The 20,158-nt window shown below is 47.9% G+C and overlaps 1 protein-coding gene across 1 annotated transcript in view; it reads right to left on the bottom strand.

The window, feature by feature from the left end:
* BRINP1 (BMP/retinoic acid inducible neural specific 1) overlaps window positions 1-16,732 on the bottom strand; it is an 88,317-nt gene extending 71,585 nt beyond the window's left edge. Inside the window, exon 1 of the mRNA XM_056352944.1 lies at window positions 16,292-16,732. The gene's annotated coding sequence lies outside the window, so the exon portion shown is untranslated. The remainder of the gene's footprint in view (window positions 1-16,291) is intronic.
* Between the last annotated feature and the right edge of the window lie 3,426 nt (window positions 16,733-20,158).

Genomic DNA, 20,158 nt, shown 5'->3' on the forward strand with positions numbered 1-20,158 from the left:
GGCCCTAACAGGAGTCTACGCGTGATGGTGGACGGAGCAAGAGGCAGGGCATGGCTATGCATGGCCAACCTTGTTTCCCTTCTGCCTTTCAGCAGGCTAAGAGAAAGCTTCAGGAGGCAGCAGGGGCTGCTCCTTCCCATTGCAAGGCTGACAGCACCCCTCGGGGTGGGGGGCTAGCCCTGGCCGTGGGCTTCATAGGGCTGAGCCCAGTGGTTTGTGCAATGGGAATGAAAAGGAAAAGCATCTCCAAACTTTGGAGGCTTATTTAAAGTAGTAGTGGGCTTTTCTGTCTGCTTTTCCTCTTAAAGGGACATGCCGCTAGCGCCAAGCACTGCAGTTTGCAATCTGAATTCCCCCGTGCAGCTGCTCAACGCACACCTCTGCATGCAGATCCGCCTGGTTCTCTACTATTGCTCCAGCTGGCCTGTCACTATGGATTACAGCTTTTCTCTAACAGCGAGTACTGCCATACTCTGAGACTTCCATTAAAAGCTGATGTTTCCACCTCCCCGCCCCACAAATGGCTCCATCCCAGCCTACATCTCTGTATGCATGCCTTCATCTCTGGGGTGGGGAAGAAGCAAAGTGCCTCCATTTGTTCCTGTGTTAGGCAGCAGCGGAACAAGTTGAAGGCAGAAAAAGATGTTTGAGGATGATAAATTTTGAAAACTATGGATTATTTACTGGAAAGTTGATCTTATCCCTTGTCATCAGCACATCTGCAATATTGTAGCCCCATCTCTCTGACAGCAACAGTACAACTGAGCACTGAATTACCCCCTGGAAGAGTTCTTGAGGGAGATGCTTCATTACTCGAAACCACACTGTGGAGTCTCTTTGGAAAGGAGGAATGGTCCTGCAGGGAGAGATTGCCCATCCATGCCAGACACTGCAAATCATTAGCCCTTCATTGCCAGAGGATTTGAAGGCTGCTGACAGATCAAAAAGAATTGGCGTGGACACTTGACCTTTCTCCACTGCCAGGAGGAAATCATTGACCAGGAAGAACGGCACATGCTCTACCAGGCTCTACAAAGAAAGGGAAGAGGATCTGGAAGAAATCAGAGCTATTTGTAAAACAAACACTGCTGCTTCATCACAACCTGTGCAGTTGCCAGCACTGCCATCACTCGTGGGCATGATGAAGGGGTGGCTTCCAGTTCGGCAAGTGCCAGGTGCCATCACAACTCCTCCTGCTCTGAAGGGGACATTCAGAACAAACGCCCAGAAGACTTTCTTGTGGATGCTGAAAGATTCACACCATTGCAGGCCAGGAACAGGACAGGACATGCTAAACTGTAGCTAACAGTTTCACTGGCATGGTGTCCTGCCAAAGTGAGCGAGCAGTCCCCTCCACCAGCATGCACACTGCTGACTTCTGCCAGATTTTCTCCACTGCTTGATAGATCCTACATGCCTCTGCAGCCTCCCAAAGTGACTCCGTCTGAAAGCAATCCAGAGCAAGCATCACATTTGTTTCCTCAACAGCCTAACTCCCAGAAAGATCAGCTGGCCAAATCCAAATCTAAAAAACACCTTCATCATTGGTCATGATTAATTAATTCTGCTTTGACATTCCCCAGGGCACCTAGAAGCCAGTTACAGCTGCCGGAGAAAGAGACACTGCTGTGGAAAAGGAATAAACAGACTTGCCTCAACTGCAGCCATGGAATTAGATAATAAATAGCTAGCTAGATAAATAATTTTCTGTGAGTGGTAAATCAAATGCAGAACAGGAATACAGCTAGCTGGCTTATCCCTGTGAAATCAAAGGTGTTTGGAAGGAGTTTCCAAAGAAAGAAGGGTATTTAGAGCCTACTGTGCTCATGAAGACATAGCCTGAAGTTATCTATCATGTCTAATGTGACTGTTTACAATGACAGACAGCTATTCCTGGACATTTTATTCTTGGTATAATATTCTAGGACCAAAGAAGCTCAAGGAAGCTTCCTCCTAATTTACATCTCTGTTTTCTCCCTCCTCCTGCCTGGATTGCAGACTAGATAACATCTTTGTTCCCACAGCATCAACACAGTTTCTCCCCACCAGCTGTTGTGTGCTTGGCCTCTGTTCCTCGGGGAGCTATAGGTATCAGTCCAAAGCACGGATTCTGCAGCCTCTTCTCCTATCTGCCCCTTAAACGCCTCTCCTCCCTAAATCCAGAGACTATTTGTAAATCTGTAGTCCAGATTAGCCCATTAACCACACAATAGAGGCTCTGGTGACAAGAATATTATTCTGCAGGACTTGAGGAAGTCAGCAGGAGTTCCAGCAACATCCCAGCTTCAGGTACCGACCCTGTGATGTGTATTGTACCAAGCAGATGGCGGTCTAATCCCTGCCAGCATGCAATGCCCAGTGCGCAGAGAGCACCCGTAACCCCTGTCTGATTGAATATGCATATTCGCCTCTGATTTTACTCGAGCACTAGAAGTCTCTGCACACAAACTCGTCCAGACAAATCAAGTGTGAGACATCTGTGTTTGAGGTCCTGTCACAGCAAACTGGAGAAATCTGCTCGTTCCCCTTTGCCCACACATCTCCCTGTAAGCCTTTGTTCCCCTTTTGGCCCCTGCATCCCTGAGGGCACCAGTCCCACCTTTCAGATCTGCTCATGCTCCCCTCCCTAGACATTCAGTTTGGACTCCATGCTCCCACTGCAGTGAGCGTTTCTGAGTGTGCAGTTGGCCCCTCTGCCTTCCTGCATACCTTCACCTGGAGTCTGAAATAAATTCAGATCACCCCCTTCCCTCCCTCTTCGCTACTCTTCTCCTCCACACACCTTGCTCCTTCTTTATCCATCACAGTGGGCACAGCCAAGACACATTATTATCACTTGTCACTTCATTAGTATTCTTCTACAGGAGGACCAGAAGAGGAGAAAAGAGGAAAGCGTTCAAAAATGGAGAGCGAGGAAAGTGGGACTAAAGGAAGAGTAAAAAAGAATTGAAGGTGTGAACGAGAAAGTGCAGGAGTAGAAGGAGTATGAGAAAATCTAATGGGTGAGAAAGAATTTTATAATTAATCTGCAGTCATAGAGAGAGCAGCGGAATGGAAGTCAAGACTGTAGGCTCCTCTATATGCTTCTGCTACTGATTTACCCTGAGACTTCAGACAAATCTTTCTGTTTTCTCCTTTCATCTCCTACTGCTCTGTACCCTTTGAGTGTATGTTATTTGAGGTACGAATTGTCTTTAACTGTGTGTAGCATAAAGGAAACTGCAGTCATAGGCACTAAAGATGTGAGACATGATTTTTAACACATACTAAAATTAGGCACAGAAAAGTGCTTGGGGATTGACTGCCAATGTTTATTAAATCAGGTTAAATTTGTTAGATAGCTACCATCAAAAAATGGGATGGGAAAAATTTAAACGAATCAAAGTACATGACTGTATTATTCCTTAACTTAAATGCATGATATTGAAATGTTTACAAAGTGGATCTAGAAGAAAATGAAAAAAAAAGACTAAACAAAAGCGAAAAAATACAGTTATGGAAAAAAAATTTTGCATTCCTGCAAAATTTGAAGTTTTGAAGTGATTTTCCATTTGCTTTTCCTTCTAGTCCCAATTATAAAAGAAGTCTTTTCATTCTTCCCCCTCACACCAATTATGTTTGAATAGCTAAAATTAATTTTTTCCCTTCTCATTTCAGAACCAAACTGACAAAAAAAAAAAATATCCTTATTCACCTATCCCTACTAGGAATTACAATAACTGTCTGTCAGATCTTCATAACAACATGAGGGATCTCAGCAAGGCTGAGTTTCTGTGAGTCTCTTAAGCTGATGACTTTCACAGTCCTTTGCTCTATTCCAGTCTAAACCTGCATTCAACAGAGAACTTAGAGTGAAATAAATAGATTTAGAGAAAAATAAATGAGCAAGTCCTTGTATCAAAAATGAGAGTAAAGTTCCCAGGAAATAATCTGAGACTGGATTTACTTTTACCACTAGAAATTGCCATATACTGCTTTTTTTATTTCAAGACAGTCACACCATGCCTTTTTACCCTCTGTTTCTCTGAATTCTTTCTTTTTGCTTCTCTTGGCTCTCGCTCTCTCTTTTTTGTTGGTTTTTTTTTTTTTTTCTTTAAGCATTGCAGTCCCTAACATACAATCAAATAGGCATGAGGTTCCTTCAGAAAACTGGAACATGTGATGTCCAAGTGCATCTGACATTAAGCAAAAAGAAAAGCACAGCTCCCCACAAACAGCCAGCCCTGGTTCAGACCACTGAAGTGTGCTCTGAAGGAGACACCAATGCTCAGGGATGGGAACAGCAAGTCCTGGGGCTCCTGCTCCTCAGGCATCGTCTGGCATCCGCTTCTGTGGCTGAGCGCTCAAGTATAGGACCCTGCTCCCAGCCACCCACCTGCAATCTCAGTCCCAGAGGTATTTAGGGGAGCATCACCTGCTTAGCTTCCTGCATCCAGTGGATTAAAAAAAATAGGCATGTATATAGGAGTTAGACATCTAACTATCTCTGGGTGTTTCTACATTGTCAAAGAACTTGGCCCCTGCACCCCTTAGCCACATATACTGCACTTCAATTAGTTTGGAATTGGGGTTTCTTCAGGAGGAAACAAGCTTTCACTAAGAAGGAACCCAGTTCTGGGTATATTTTGCTTTCTTAACATCAGTTGTGGCCAATATGAACAAGCACAAACCCTCCAATGGCTTATTTTCATCTTCTACAGTCCTTCAACACTGTCCCAGAAGACAATGCGTGCTGGAACACTCTGCACATGCACATGGGGCATGGAAAATGCATCATGAGCATCTTATTACAAAAATACTGCATTATTGAGCTGGAGGTCAGCCCTCATATCCTTTCAAGAGCCTGGAATTTAAAAATGACACATAAAAATAAAATCTAGAGTGGATCTTAGCTCTCCTGTTGGTTTCCTTTTCCCCAGCTCCAAATCTTATTTAAGGCAGTCTGCAGACGAGCAGTAACACTGTGCAAGGGCAGCAGAGTGTGTATTTGTCCCCAGCCCTTCTGTCCACCTCTATTATAACACCTGAGAGAGGGTCGTGCCCCCAGCACCAAAGGAGTGTCCCTGTTAGCTGAGACACAAGCGGCTGGGGGCTGTACCTCACTGCTAACAAGGCTCTACAGAATTGCTCCCTTGGAGGAGCAGCAATGAGAAAAAAATACACCACGGACAAAATTTCTGTCTTGAAACTTGAAAACAAACAAAGTAATGAGAAGCACTGCAGGAGAATCCACTGGTAGGAAGGACTTATCAGCCTCTGTTGCTCCTTTTTTTAATGTAAGCAGCTTTACCATTAATTGCTATTTACCTCAAATGCTGAAGTTGGTAAGAAGACTAATACGCTGCACTGAAGCAGCAGTCTTGATTCAGGCTTCCCAAAACACAATGGATGTGTGTGCACACATGCACGTGTGTGTGCGTGTGTGTGCACGTGCACACTTGCACACTTCATTGTACATGTTGTGTAAGTAAAAGCCCCATATCTGTGTGCAAGGGAGAGAAACAGATACAATTAGCATATTCTCTTATATATTCCAGTAAAAGGGCAACTTTAGTTAGTGGTCTTAGGCAGTGAGAAGAGAAATTAATTCAGGCCAGATTTCTAAACATCGGGCCCTTTTGCTGGGGCAGAGGGGGGAGAGACGCAATCCAGCGCTGCTTTTGCCCAGCACTGGATAAGGAAAGATCAGCACGGCTGAATACCAGTCTTGGGGGAGGAAAGGGGGGGCCCTGTATTTCCTGAGGACACAGGTTGCTGAATTCTTAAAAAAAATCCAGACTTTTCCCCATGCCAAACTTGGAGCCGAGTTCCCTGGGTGGTTTGCATCCACTGTGTGAGCTAGAGGGCTCAGAATCACAGCACTGACTGTAAGAAATTCAGCTCCTATGCATGGAAACACATGCATTTAGAAAGCTCTTCCGAAAGGTATCAGCCTAAGTGACCTGCCCAAGGTCATATATAACATGTCGGTGACAGCATCGGGATTGAACTATCTTGCTACAGTGCTGCTTTATTCTCCCAGTGCTGTTGCATCCCAAAACATCCGCTGCTCCCAGTCCACTGCTACCTTCCACTCCTTATCGCAGTCTCCTTAGAGACACGTCTGTCCTGTGCTCCGTAAACCATAATATACCTACAGTCTTTTATTCACTATCCATCACCATGCAGTTTTATTACAGATCCCTGAATTATCCAGCGTAGTCTACAATCTACTTATTCCTGCCAGCCATTCTCCCTTTCAGCCCTCTCCTCACCTTTCAGCCTTGTCAGTGTTTTAAGTCTTCCAGGTACTTGAAATGCAGGGACAATCCTGATTCCCTGGGGGAAATCCAGCAGAATTTCACTAAGGCCAGTCTGCTGGTCTCTCTCTCTTTTAAATGCAGATGGTTGGAAATCAGAAACCAGCACTGGTCTCTGCAGTCACATTTGAACCAATCCTTCAAGAACACTAACTCACAACTGCCATTTTAAAGCTCTGATCCCCATTCTTGCCATCTGTAAAATTTTATTCCCCTCCTTCCTCTGCTCCTTTCATCAGAAATCAATCTTCCAATAATGCAGGTAAACTACAATCCTACTTCATAGCTATTTTTTTTGCATGCATCTTTCTCATGCATTTTACAGAACCGAAGCTCCCTCGCCCATCCTTGCCCTTTCCAGCCAGGCTTACAAGCACAGTAATCATCACACCTACACAACACCTCGTCAGCAGATTTGCACCTGCTGGTCACATCTCTGTCTGGTTTGCAATCCAGGAAGCGAAGGAATCATTCGTCCTGATGTGGCAATTTGTCTCAGCATTCGCACTTGCCTTGCCAGTGAACTTTGTGTTCCTACCTGCCAGCTCTCCTCTCCCACCCCCCATCCCTCCCTCCCAGCCTCGATCACACATTTCCCTCAGAGCTTTATTCCATCTAGTGTATATGCCTTCCTCACAGCCATCAGCTTGTCACCCTTCCTGCCTTTCTGAAGGAAACCCAGTTGTATTACTGGTCTCAGCCCCAGTACAGATGACCATGGAAGAGCAGACTCCTCTGTGCTCAGCTACAGATAACTATGGCCCTCAGCAAGTGTCACCTGGTGAAGCTGAACACCCTTGTCTGTATGCGACAGCCTGTTCTCTCTTCACCCAAACATCTGCCTTCAGCAAGAGGGGAAAACAATGGCTGATATGAGAGAAAGAGTATGGAGAAAGGCAGGTTCCTCCCTCCTCCCACCAACATGGCCCCAGAGATAGTGGAAGACCATGGACAGGGTGCAGGACTACACACAGCAGACAGGGTGGTCCTTCATCTGGGGAGGTACCTTGGGACCTTCTGGTCATGGGGCTGTGGCACTCAAGAGAAACTGGGGGGAGAGGAGGTGGGACACCAGTGGGCTCCTTATCCGATCTCTCTCCGTTCTGTCACTCCTGCCAGGGTGGTTTGGTCAAATCCCCAGATTTAGTGCACCCGGGCACTCCTCTCTGCTTCAGGCTTCCCGCATAAGCTTGGGCAAATTCTTTAAGGTGACATTTTGCAGACACCTTGGAGGCTGATTTTGCAAGTGTTCAGCATACCCCACTGTGATATTTAAGGTCCCGTTTTCTAAAATGTCCCATTACCTTGCCACCGACTGCTTTCGAAATCTGTCCAGGCCAAGCCCAAGCTCTGATTCCTGCACACTGAAATGCTTCCACTGACTGTAATATGATTTGAATTGATCCCTGAGCCTTGTGCTGCACTTTCTCTGGTGCTGAGCAGAGGTGACGGCATTCCCTGTTTCTTTTCCGCCTCCTCTGTCTGGACCGCAGGCCCTCGAGGACAGGGAGCTTGCATCTGCACGGTACCGAGCACTGAGTGACTCCAGGCTCATCTGAGCTCGGCACCATCCTGCAGATAATGATGGTGATAGAGGAAACTGAAACGTGCAGCTCAGGGTCATTGCCGCTGCTTATAACCACCCGTTTTATGTCCTACTTCAATATCTAATGTAATCAGTGAAATTACTTTTGTGGGAGTTGACACAGAAGAAGAGATTGTTGGATTGATATTCTGTCTGGCATTGATGAAAACCTTTTTATAATACCTTAATCCAGCACCCACAGAAGCAATTTGCTAATCTCTTGCTGACTTAGCTACTAGCAGGATCGACCATATCCAGTCATATTACCTGGCCAGCCATATTATGTTCTTTCTATGCAGAAAGAAAATGTCCTTTCTGACCCCAGAAGATGGTCAGCTTTTGCTTTGAAGCATGAGATCTGATTACCATTGTCCTAGATTGCAGAGCTGCAAATGCTATTAATTGCTACAAAGTTATGTAGCCTTTTACACTTCAAATCCACCCAGACTTTCATCTCAGTGACATCCTGCAGCAGGGAATTGTGTAGCTTCACTATACGCTGAAGAAAGGACTATTTCCTTTTAATTTGCTCTAAAAGTTGCGCCCTTTAATTCTGATGAGTCCCCTTGTTCTCATATCATCAAAGCGTTAAAATGTTTCTGATCGCTTTTCATTCTCACCTTCATATACTTTTGTACTGGAACCCAAAAGTCCCTTCTCACTCCTAGTTTTCCCAGGCTAAATAAACTATGATTTCCAGGCCTTCCTTATATAACTTGTTAATATTTGTAAAGCAATTTAAAATATATTAATATGGTTCAATTATAATATCATTTCTATTTTCCATCCTTCCTTTTAATGTCTCAAGCGTCCACCTAATTTGCCATCAATCTCCATTGATTCTCCCTCTGATGATACGTTAGTCTTTATAATATCCCAGGGAATATTTCTTCTGCCTTCCTGACCAGCATTTTGGAACAAAGAAGCTGGACTCTGACAGATCATAAACATGATTCACTCTGCACTCAGCATGTGCATGGATTTGCTGTTGTTTAGATTTTGATCCTGGAAACAGGTTTCATTATATCCACAGGACTGTAATTAAAAATTAGTTTGATTCAGATTTCAGGATCAGGCCCTTTACAGTCATGACTGCACTGGGTCAGCGACGTTTGAGCACATATTTGAAAGCAAGCCTGTGTTTGATATTCTTTGAGCAATAGCTAAGCACTCGATTACATGCCCTGCAGAATTGGGGCCCGCGTGCTGTTTAGCCAAGGGATGTGATTCCAGTCACCAACAGGGGAGAGGTGGACCAGGAGAAATGGTTTTTCACTCCTTCTCTTTCCCATAGAAAGTTGGAGACACCCAAGGAAATTACGTGATACCACATCTAAAAAATCCCAAACAAATTACTTTTGCACACAACTCATTACTAATCCCATTACTGCAGAACATTATGAAAACCAAAATCATAAATGGAGTCAATAATGAAATAGTCATGCCTGTACGATCTAGGCACCCTGGTGACACTGCACATGACAGTCCTGAGACAAGTACTGACTGCGCACATCCCCGAGCAGCTGAAAGGTTATCCCAGGAGGGATAGCACTCATCCATGCCTTTCTGCTCTTTTCAGTATCCTACTGTTTTGGTTACACCAATCTCAGTTTCTCCCAGTCTTAACAAGATCTAATCCAGCTCCATCACCAATACATATCGCTCCTTCCTCCACGGCACTAGCAAATACCCCAAGCACCACATCCAGGTCTGGTCACTGCCTTTTAACATTAAGTCTTCTGCCCCAAGAAGCAAATAAGAGAACTGATGCACAAAAAGGATTTTTATCACAATATTACTCAGATTACAACTATTAGGTTACTTTAAGCCAGCATCATACAAATGTTGTGGGAGAATCCTAACTGGTAGCTTTTCCCTGGCTGATTAGATTTATCTATTCACTGGCCTAAAATATGGTACAGCAACCCACCATCATTTTCAAATACTCTATAGTTCTCTTTTAGGAGAGTGGAAATGGCAGATAAACACATTATCAGCATTCTCAGGCATAAAACAGCGAAGCCTGGAGTTGTTTTGCAGAAGCAACTCTGAATTTGGACGACATGACATAAGTAATTCTAGAAATAGCTGCTGGTCTTAAGGCTACGTTACATGTATCCTTGTTGCTGCTTTTTTATCTCTGTTCACAATTTTAGCACAAACATTATGCTGTCTTTGTTAGTTCTTTCCTTTGACTCTCTCAGTATTTCTCAAGCGTTCTTCAGTCTCACCTTGTAACTCCTAAGCTCTCCCTGCTCCTCCCAAAACACACCTTTGATTTTTACTGCAAACATCCCCCAGCACAGAGCAGTGTGAAAAATGTCTGGAATAACTCTAGCATCCTCATGTTCTAGGCAAGGAGGTGGTCTGAGCCAGGAGGAACCCATAGCCACATATGCACCCCAGCATATGTCTGAGGGCTTTGCTTACCCGCTCACCATCTGTACCTGCCTGAAGAGCAGTCACACGGCGAAAGCAGCCAGGCTGCTCCGGCACTTGTCGCCTGCCTCGCTGCTGTCCATTCTGCTGATCCCAGAAGTCTAGCTAAAGATTCACACCTGCTAGTCCTGGTTCTCCCTCCTGCCCTGAATCATCAGCCTCCTCCCGAGGCTCACAGTCCGTTTCCTTCCATCCTTCCTTGGTTAGTTTTAGTTTCTTTGTCATTTTCTAACTATTGCTTTGAACTATTGTGCAAGCTTCTTTTATTTATTCCTCTGGTCCTGCAGCCACACCTGCAATGTAGTGCCCACACAAGGCAATGGTTTTAAAGCTTGCCCTCCCAGTCTTCCCCCTGCTCAGCAAGTCAGCATCCACAACTGCAAGGATAAATTACCACAAAGGTCTCCAATGTTAGCAATGTATCAGACAACCTCATGCACTGCTCTAGCAGGGTAAAGAGATGGCTAAATGGAATCAGTTGTGTCGACTCAGGACTTCTGGCCAAAACTGCATCCAAAATCATGATGGACACAGCAGAGTCTAGAGCACAGGCCAGGTTCTAAATCATGCTCTAAATCAAACCCTAAGAAAGAGATCCTCACTCACCATGAAGCCAGTTAACTCCCCTGGCTTCGACAGGCTGGGATGATTTACAGCAAGCGGTTCCAAGCCTTTCACAGATACTCACTGTACAGCATATTTTGGCTGTAATATGCATAGATATAAAAGTCCAAGCTATTAGAAGACCTATTGTAAGCCTCCAGGCTTTACCTTCCATAAACACTGGGTGAAAGAGTGCACCTTTATCAGGATAACTATGAGACAGGTCCCAAGCATGAAAAGATTGCAAGAACCAGAGCCACTCTACTGGTAATTGGGCAGTACAGGAGAACGGAGAGGAGTGTGAGAGCTCCGTCTGCTCCTATATTGTGTTTTGATTTACAGCAAAAAGTAAGTTGAACAAACTGTATTTTTCTGGAGCTTCTCTTACTTGTGAGAACCTCCCATAGCTTGGTTTGCAAGCTTCTGCGTCATTGCTTGGTATGTGTCAGGCCAGAGCTGGCTTTGCTGGAGTTTGTGAACCTCTGGGAGGAAAGGTGTCACTGTGATGGCAATACTCCATTGAACAGTGCCCACTGCTAACACACAGAGAGAATTTGTTCTAGGGCTTGAAAGCTTACTGGTGTTCCTGGCACCTCAGTTTCTACCTCTGCCCAGCATTTCTATCACCAACATAAACAGTGAACAACAACAGTATATGTCTGGCAAAGGCTATTCACTTTGTCCTCCTCTGGAGGCCACCATTTGAAGCTGTTTTAGATTATTTGCTCCGATCAGCTGCTGCTGCTCTGACTTACTGTTATTTCTATTGCCAGCATAAGAAGTGATCCATCAGCAGTGCAACTGGTTGTTTTTTTCTGAAACAGGAGCAGGGAATCATGTGTGTGAGAGCTCAACTATTGGGGAATGCTATGTTAACACCTAGAGAGACGCCATCACCAGAGCCGCAGGGGCGTTGGTGCCACCACGGGTACCGCTCTCACCCAGCACTGCGCTCTGAATGGGCTTGTCAGCAGACAGCGATGGCACTGTGCATAGCTAAGCTCTGTCAGCTGCACCTTGTAGGCAATGATAAAATGGATTTAGAGCACATGACTTCAGAAGAACAAATAGCAAAAATAAATGTCTTTTCTATGATGCTGCTTGCAGGTCCTGCCTCAAGGCTGCAAGAAAACAGCTCGCCAAGCAGGAGGCTGCAAAGGTTTAGAAATGTTGTATTAACCCCCCCATCCCAACCACAGAGGGAACCCTGGGCCTGACTCCTCGCTCCTTTTCAAAATGACATGGTTATGCCAAATTTATGCCACCTTCACTTAGGACCTGATCCAGCATCCCTGAAGTAAACTTGAGTCCTTCAATTGCCTGTAGCTCAGGGTAAATCAGCAGCTCCTCCGATTTCTGCTGTTTCTCCCATTCCTCCGTCCCACTAGTAATAGCACTTTTTCTTCCCTGAAACAGTACAGCTTAGTCTGTCAAGTCAGCAACAGCTATCCTGCGTCTACTCTTGAACCCTGGTGAATGCCACCTCATTTCTCTAGTCCAGCTCTGCCCATGTTTCACTCTCTCCAGACAACCCAGTAGATACCTCCAGTTCCCTTCCTTCCCCAGGTCTCTGCTTTAACATTTCCCTTTCCTGCACCGATGACAAGCCACAAGCCTGCTGCAGCCCTGTCCAGCCGAGCTCTGGTCCCAGCAGGTCGGCTGGATGTGGCAGTGCAGGGCACGGAGAGCAAGGAAAAACTCCCCTGGCACCCGAGCACACTCTGAGCTATCACACACAGCTGGGAGGAGGAGATGCTTTCCCCTAACTCAGCTCAGCACCATTTGGTAACTCAGCATCATGCTCCGGGCGGCAGCCATCTTCTAGGCGAGAGGAAGAACCGCAGGATTGAACCATGGTCTATGGGTCTAGCAAGAAGCCGGATCTTTCTGTGAACAAATATTCTCCCCTTCTGGGAAGCTGCTCTGCACAGCCTGGAAGGAAGTGGGCCAAGGTCCTTACGGTTGTTAAAAAAATCTCGTGATACTTTGCAAGAGGGATGGTGTAAATCAAACCACAGGGCACAAGCTACCTAACTCTGGGTAATTTATATTCTGCCTCACTAAGTTCATCTCTGCACTTTCAATGCATGAAGTGATTTTTCACTTCCCCTGTAGTATTTGCTGGCACGGAAAAGCTGCTGGGCTCTGTCCCAGAAGTAGCTGCATTTCATCACTGGGTAAAAGATTCCTGCATGCATGGGGCCAGATCCTCAGCAGAACTCGCCCTCGCCCCAGCGGCTCCGCAGCCGGGGGGATCCGGCCCCAGCCCATTCAGCTGCACCTGGGCTCCCTGGAGAAGAGAGCCCTGTTGTTATTTGGCTTCGCCACCCTCCCGCCCCCGTATTATTATTAGCGCTTGGCTCCCGCTGTGCGAGGCCGGGCAGGCGGGGGGAGGAGGGCGATGCGCATCGCTCCGCGCCCCTCCGCACTGCTCCGCGCCCGCCGCCGCTGCGTGGAGCCACAGCGCCCCCTCCTGGGCACGGCCGCGCCGCCATCCTGCCGCCGCGGAGGGGCTGCGCGCTGGCGCAGCGGGGCACGGGGCTGCCGGCGGCGGAGGGGTCCTTCCCACGGAGGAAGGGGGGGTCCCTGCTTTTCCATCTGCGGATGTCGCGCCCCCAGGTGCTTTTGGGGCTCTTCACCCGCATTTCTGGTATCTAGTGATTTTAATTTTTTTTTTTTTATTTTTCCCCTCAATTATTTTTTCCTGCCTTCACAGCATCTCAGCATGGGCTGTAGATACCGCGTGTGCAGGGGGCCCTGGGTGCACTCTGGACATGCCCACCCATTGCTGGAGGTGGGCAGGGGGACGGGCAGGACACGCAGGTGCTGGGGCTGCAGTGCTTTCCCGAGCAGAGCCCCCCACGCAGGTGGGGCACCTGCCCCAGCAAAGGCGCGGGTCGGGCTTTGGGCTGCTCCCCTGCACAGACACAGTGAGCACGATCTGCTGGCAGACCCCCTCCCACGCAGTGGTTAGCATCAGCCTTACACATATTTCCAATGGAGTAAATAAACAGCAGAGGTGAGGAGGGAACACAGACAATTAATTCTCTCTGCCATCTCTCTTGGGACACCTTGTACCTATAGCAAGCCAATTCACCGTATGTTCCTCCTCTCCAAAGTTTTAACACAGACTTTGGTTGGCCTTGTTATATTCCTGCTCCTGGAGGGCTGCACGGGCTCCTCACTAGGCCCTATGGAAAGAGGGGGAGGGGAGGATAGTTGGAGGGGGATGTTGGTTAAATACATCTAACACCAGTGACATCACCTCCCCTGCGCATACTACACCGTTTCTGATGACAGGGGCTTGCAAAGGCATGGGATGGTTCGCACTCTAAGGCTGGGAGGGTTTTGCTCTGAACCAGGGTGAGACTGAAGCGGAGCCTTGCACTGTGTATGTTTCAGCTACAGACGCGTTTGTGGCTTTGCTCACATCCACTCTCCCACACGGAAAAAAGCAAGGCAACTCTAGCAGGGCACTTCCCATACTCACAGGCTCCAGCTCTTGATCAGAGAGGCTGTGACGGGTATGGGATTGCCACCGCTCCCCACTACCATTCCCCTGCTCCCCGCCTGCTGCTTGCCTGCCTTTCCAGTAGTGCAACCATTACCGAGTCCCGGGAACATGCAAAGAGCAGTAAAACAAACGTAGGCACACAAAATGTAGCAGGCTTTTCTGCTGAGTCGCAAAGGGCTTTGGAGACAGACAAACCCCAAATCAATGCCTGGTACTAACTACAAGGGAGAAGACTACACTGGAGGAACAAACCACCTACTGAGAGACCTGCAAAGAAGGCAGCATGTGTACGCTCGTGGGAACATCTGACTGTTTGATTCGCATAATAAGAATATCAATGCAGTTATTTCTGCAGGTTACAGTGTGTGTTCATGTGCAGATCAAGCCTGTGTGTCTGAGTGCAGGGGAACTGCGGGGCTGCGTAGCTTGAAGAGGTGCTTGCATCCGTGGGAGAGAAACACCAAGATGCTGTGTTTAAGCATGGGGTGGACTGTGCAAGTTTGACAGCATGTGTTTTGTGTGCTTAGCGTGTACATGTATGCGAGGGAGACAACTGCTTGTCTGTGTGGTGTGTGGGAGGGAGAGATTCCGGGTTTGTCTGTCTGTCACTCATAAGCAGATCTGATCAATCTTTTTCCTTTATAAGGAATTTTTTTTAAAAAATAAATCTTTTCAGATTTCTTACACAAAAGCCTCATCTCCTCTTTACTCACTACCTCCTCCTCTCACCACCTCCCAAATACTTCTCTACAACTCTTGGGAAAGCAGCTTTACTGCCATTAACCAATTATTATTATGCACCTAGATGAGCAGCCAGAGTAAAGCATGAAGGACCCTTCTGTCCCACCTAGTGCAGATGTCAATCACGAGGATAAATTCATACAGCAAGACTGCCAGCATTTCATCTGCTGCTTGTTTCTCCCCATGACCAGGAGACTGCATCTAAGAAGTGACACCCACTCCCCTTCCCCACTCCTAAGTAAAAGCAAGAGGGACTCTCCAAAAGCAAAACACACACTCACACCTCCAGCCCTCCTCTCCTCGGATCCTCGCTGGGTCTTTAGACCTCGGGGATGATGTAATGGTGTGGAGATGCCCTCTGTCTCCCTATTCCCCATGGACTGGAAAAGGCGAAGTTACGCTCCACACCAGCCTCGCGATCAGCTTTGAGAGCTGAGCCGGGGAAAAGCAACCTCCTCCTGCACTGTGGGATGCAGCCCCCCGCCATCGCTGCCCTCCCTTGGCTCTGCTGCTGCCTCCCAGTCCCCACCATAAGTAGAGGCAATCAGCCCCGTGTGGGATTCAAGGCGACAGACTTTCCTTTTCCTCCGTGATTCGCTTGTCACTTGCAAAAACGGAGCAGTGGATTAAGTGGAGATGACACCATCTCCTTGGGGACGGTTCCCCACCACCACCCGCTCCGGGATGTATCGATACTCCGGAATACAGATGGATGCTGGCTACCTCCCACCCCCACCTCCACCCCTGCCTCGCCACCAGCCCAGCCAAACCGGGGGGCTGAACCCCTACTAGTGGGCATCCTCCAGGGGCTGCGTCTTTCCCCAGTAAAAACCAGAGCTCCCAGTCTTCCCAGTTAGCAGCAAATTTCGGCCTCACTCTCACCGCACACACACGCACTATCACTAACTGGGCTGCGGGACTTCTGCCATTCAGCTCCCCCCCCCCCGCCCCCCCCCCCCCCCCCCCCCCCGCAACTCCGTGCTGCCCAGGGCTGGGGTGCAGGGCAGAGGCGCCGTGTGCGCGGCTGGGCGCGGAGGGGCCGCGGGTGCGTTACACAACGCGGCCGAGGCAGGACGGGGCACCGCAGCCGCAGCGCAGCGCTCGCCTTACCTGATGCTAATGTCCCTCTCTGGCGGAGATCTGCTCGCCCGCGGGTTTTATTCGGCTCGGTAGGAACTTGTGGGAGAGCTTCTCTGTCCAGCTTGCATACTGGGTGCTGGGCTGAGAATGCAGGCGTGAAAATCCTGGGGCTCTAGCAGTCCTTTTCATGCTCAGACAGAAAATCCCTTTCCTTGATCCAGATCGCGGGCATTAAGGGCAGAGGCAAAAAAAAAAAATAATTAAAAAAATCCTTTTTCCTCCCCTCTTCCTTTTTCTTGCTAATTTTCCCCCCTTCCCTTATTCCTGTGCCCCCTCCCCCTCTTCTGCTGCTCAGTTCGTAGCCATCGGGGGAAGGAGCAGAGGCAGCAGGGAGAATGGAGAGGGGGTTAGAAATAAAAATGAAAAGGGCTCCAGGAGGGAAGCGAGAGGCTGGGCTTGCCACGGGGGGAGGGGCTTGGAGCGGTCTGGAGAGGATGAATGGGGAAGAGGAAAGCAGGGAGGAGCCCCAGCGTGGGCATTTTATTCTAAGAAGTGTTTTGTACATAATTAGGGAAGGGGAGGGGCGGGGGGCAAAAGGGAGGGACTTAAGCTCTTGCCAGACGGAGCTTGGACCGTGGGAAGGGAGGATGAGACTGAAAAGGACCTCTGGATGGGGCTGTGGGGGGATCTAAACTTGTCTGCCCCCCCTGATTTGGGGAGGAGGCTGCAGTGGGACTGGGTGCCATTCCAGGCAGCCACCATCCATTTAAATTTTTTTTTCTTCCCCCTCGCCTTTGATTTTCTGCTCAGCGGAGCCAGGCAGCAGGGACCGGATCGGCCGAGGAGGGAGCTGCCGGGAGGAGCAGCCTGTTCCCCGGCCTGGCTCCGCACTGGGGGGGTCCCACCTCCCCGAGGAGGGGGGAGGGAGCCGCCCCCAGCCCCGCCGTGCGGGAGCGATTCAGCACCGCGGACAGCGCCGGCCCGGCCGGGCGGTGACGGACGCTGCGGGCCCGGGGCTCCGCGCTGCTCCGCGGCTCAGCCCCGCCTGCTCGGGCAGCGCCCGGGAGCGGGCCGGGCTGGCGAGCCGAGCCGAGCCGAGCCGAGCCGAGCCGAGCCGCCCGGGGGGGCAGCGGGCGAGCGGCGGCGCTCCCGGCCCGGCTGGGTCCGCCCGGCAGGGCTGACAAGTCCCTCCGCGGGGCTCGGGTGGTAAACGGGGCTGGGGGTGCCTCAAGGGCGTGACCCAGGCACGACAAACCTCGGCAAAGGCAAGCCAGCGCAGGAAGAGCCGTGCACAGTTCCTGCCACCCTGTGAGGTCTCTCACCAGGGACCCCTCGGACAAGACAGTCACAGCTGTGCGGTGGGGACACAGAAGGGAAAAAAACAGCCACCCTTTTCAGGGTATGTGGGGCAAGGAGGACAACGGGAGACACCCTCCTTCCATCCCCCTTCTCTGGCCTGCAAGGACACTCTGTCCTTCTCTCACCCATCCCCTGTGGCTACAGAACATTGTCTTAAGCTAAATCTTCAGCAAATCTTTCCTAAGCAGAATTAGAAGCTGTTTGGTTAAACTCCAAGCTGTTCTGATAGGGCTGAAGCTTAGCTTATCTCAGTTGCAGTGTACCCAAAGCTCCCAAGTTTTACTTTTTTCCAAGTGACTGTTCAGCTGCAAAGCACACTTGCCAGTAAGCCACCCCTGATTCTGTCACACTGGCTCAAATAAAAGGCTGAAATGACTCTCACAGATTTCCCCTGGTACAAGGCCACAGATGAACAGTTCACACCACAGCAGAGAAGACTGAGGGATCAGGTCTTATACAGAACTTATAAACAAATGCAAAGCACACATTTAAGCAAATAAATGGTGTTTGGTGCTATCACTAGTGTATTCTTTCATTGGTGCTCTTGGCATTTACCAGAAATGGAGGAGGAGTCCTTCTGTCCTACATAAGGTTCTTTGAAATCAAAGCAAAGGCTCCATGAACAATGTTGCATGGGATTTACCCATTAAACTAATGCAACAATATTGGCTGTCTTTCCTCACTACATCTGGAAGATTATTGTGTGATTGTGTCTAGCAGGACCTGGCACCCCCAGCCTGATACTTCATATTCCTGTGAAGTGAGAGCAGGAGAAAACAGGCGAGATGATGGCACCAAGGTCTCATGGACCTAGAGAACAACTAAAATATTCTCTACAAAGCAACACTTTCTTCCAGAAAGTCCATCATCAAACTCAAAGGACCAGTGTCCTGCCTGGAAATAAGAATTTCTATCAATATTATAAAAATGTAATAATAAGAGAACACAAAGCAAATCTAAGAGGGTAGTTTTGTTCATCATTTTCCTGTCCCAGAATGTTCCCCCCCCCCCCCCCCCCCCGTTCATACATACACTATTGTTGCCTCTTTCCCAAAAGCTTTTACTGACTCTGTATCAAAAGAGGATTATTTGGTGCATTGAGTATTCAACATGTTCTCTTACAGTATTGTTGTGTTCAATGAGCTTTGCTCATCTGAATGGACACTCACTGCATAGTCCACTGGTTTAATTTGCTGCTTTGGAAACCTAAGCAGGTTACAGCATATTTAGCTATGTGTCTATTCTTATGTGTCAAAGATAAGGTTTCTGGATGCCATTTTTAAAAAACAAAATTATTTCACTTCACTAGCTTTCTCTTTTCAGTGGTCTCTTCTGTTTAGTTTTGGGTACTTCAACTCACCTTCTCCCTGCAATAAACAAAGCCTGAATCTTCACCTCAAATCAGCAAAGCTCCATTGAACAAGAATTTCTATTTTTTCTTCCAGTAAGGACTTTTTTTTTTTAACTGTTAACCATTTTAGCATGTCCAATCCTCACACTTTTTTTTCTCCTTCAACAGTTGTCTTAAACACAATGCTTACATTTTTTTAAACTACCATATTCTTCCCATGAAGGAAAAGAAACTAATAAATCAAGGGAGGATATGAAGAACAGAATTCACAATATACATGGTGTAAACGAGTCTCCCATTTGCAAGTGTTAGGCCAAGAAAAAAAACATTGTGGTGAGAATGGTAGAAAGAAGAGAGAAGTGTCCATGTTCACCTAACAGCTGCCACAGAAATGAGAAAATTAGTTACTGCTGTGTGCTCCAAGCATGTTGCGGGTATGGGTTAACTACAGTATTCAACTAAACACTGCACAGCCACTTGCTCACTCGCCTCCACCCCACACTCCAGTGGGATGGGGTAAGAGGAAAGGATGAGTAAAAGCAAGAAAACTTGGGAGTCAAGTGAAAAATTGTTAATAACTGAAGGAGCAGTGGAAGATGAAAAAAAGAAAAAAACAAAACAAGTGATACAATTATTCACCGCCTCCCATGGGCAGACCAATACCCAGCTAGTTCCAAAGCAAAAGATGGTTAACCTAACTGAAATCCCCTTCTCCCCCTTTTTACTGCTGAAGATGATATTACATGGCATGGAATATCTCTTTGGTTAGCACAGGTCATCCACCTAGTTGTGGGCCACCCAATCTCTTTCACACACCCCAGTCTATGTACTGGGGGAGCAGAAGCGAGAAACAGAGGTGGCCTCCGTGCTGTGCAAACACTGCTCAGCAACAGCTAAACCATCAGCATATTAACAGCATTGGTTTGGTCACAGGTCTAAAACACAGAACCATATGAGCTGCTATAAAGGAAATTATCACAGACAGGCCAGTACAAAGTGCAGTTATCTCGTCCAAAAGGAGTTGTATGTGCCAAATGCATAAGGTGAATACTTCATTTCTATTTGTGATTCTACAGCAAAAACTCACTTCAGAGTCCCATGAGCTGGTGAAGATAATCAGACCCTCCTCTGAGTTCCTCTCATGCTACAGGCAAACTTTTTCTTTCCACATATCCTGTTGTGTTGCC

This window comes from Falco biarmicus, chromosome 9 (genome assembly GCF_023638135.1).
Source record: "Falco biarmicus isolate bFalBia1 chromosome 9, bFalBia1.pri, whole genome shotgun sequence".
Lineage (NCBI taxonomy): Eukaryota > Metazoa > Chordata > Aves > Falconiformes > Falconidae > Falco > Falco biarmicus.